A 1,830-nucleotide genomic window follows, 5' to 3' on the forward strand; every position below is an offset into this window, starting at 1 on the left:
AAGCACTTTTAAAAGTCAAGGACATTAACAGTTTTTCAGATTATTTACACCGTGACAGAGGAGTTTCCCACAATTTGGCTGGTAGGTACTTCCTGGATCTACTGGCTTGAGCACCATGCCAGGACAGCAGGGGTCCCTGACCTCTACCCTCTACTGGCTTGAGCACCATGCCAGGACAGGAGGGGTCCCTGACCTCTACCCTCTACTGGCTTGAGCACCATGCCAGGACAGGAGGGGTCCCTGGCCTCTACCCTCTACTGGCTTGAGCACCATGCCAGGACAGGAGGGGTCCCTAGCCTCTACCCTCTACTGGCTTGAGCACCATGCCAGGACAGCAGGGGTCCCTGACCTCTACCCTCTACTGGCTTGAGCACCATGCCAGGACAGCAGGGGTCCCTGACCTCTACCCTCTACTGGCTTGAGCACCATGCCAGGACAGCAGGGGTCCCTGACCTCTCTCTCCCCTGCAAGAGAAGGAGCGACGGGATTCTCTTCATACATGCCGGTGGAAATGACTTGGGGGGGTAAAACCAAGCGGACAGAGCTCGTCACCAAGATCAGAGATGATGTTGCATTGCATTACATTACATTACATTTGGCTGACGCTTTTTTAACCAAAGCGACTAACAACATGGTAAACAGTACGTTTTGGAACAATTCTCACAATTTTAGGACAGTTTAAAAAAACATTAGAGTACAGTAAGAATAAGTCGCCGGTGAGTGCTGTTTTTTAACAGTTACTTGTCAGTTTAAAACGGCTGGTGAGTGCTAGGATCAGTAAGACTTGTTGTAAGTGTTGCTATGAGAGTAGATGTTCTCTAAAGAGCTGGGTCTTCAGGAGTTTTTTGAAAGTGGAAAAGGATGTCCCTGCCCTTGTAGGAACTGGCAGTGTGTTCCACCAACGAGGAACAACAGATGAGAAAAGTTTGGAGAATGTTGCATTGGTGATTTATATTCCCAGGGACCCATGTTGTTTTTCCCAATATCTGTGAACACAGAGTCTGGATGAGGGGAACCTGTGAGGCTCCAGGCTGCCTCAGTCTGAAGTCCAGATGGCACATTAATGAAATGGTGGGGTCATTCCTCAGGGACATCAGCATGGTTAACGTGAGGCATAACAACCTCTGTTTCAACATTTCTGAGGGAGTCCACCTAAACACAGCTGGGAAAACTGTCTTTATGTCAAACATTGTTCAACAGATAAAATCACTGCTGTGAACCCTAAGGCTCAGAGATGAAAGCTGCAGGGAATCTTTGGAATGTATACACAAATCCGACAAGCGTTCTGTGTAGGCTGCCATCTTGTGGTGACGCCATTACTGAGCTGTCACTGGTATGTAAACAAACATCCGTGATAACGCACCCTCGATGACAGCTACAGCCAGGCAGTATGGCTTGTTGGGTTGATGATGTTACACAGTGGCCTCCAGTCACAGATGAAGGTACAAGCGATCTTACAGATTATTTATGAAAATAGCTTAGAGTAGAGAATGGGGAAATAAAGACATAATTGGGACTACTGTAGCTAGCTAACGTTAGCAATAAATATGCTAGCTAGGCTAGCTAACGAGGAAACTAAAAATATCTGTCTATTTGGCAACAATAAATAAATGAATGGATATCAAATAAACAAATTCATGTTTTTCATTTGTGACCATTGTTTATCTAATTTTCACATTTCAAAAGGAAAGGTACAGCTAACTGCTATATCTGTGCAAACAGTATAGTAATGTTTGGCTACCAGACAGGGGCAATCGACACGGGGTATTTTGTGTATCACATTGTTTTTTCTTCCAACTGGTAATTTTATTGCTGCTATTGGAACAATTG

The sequence above is a fragment of the Alosa alosa genome, chromosome 22 (assembly GCF_017589495.1).
Source record: "Alosa alosa isolate M-15738 ecotype Scorff River chromosome 22, AALO_Geno_1.1, whole genome shotgun sequence".
Lineage (NCBI taxonomy): Eukaryota > Metazoa > Chordata > Actinopteri > Clupeiformes > Clupeidae > Alosa > Alosa alosa.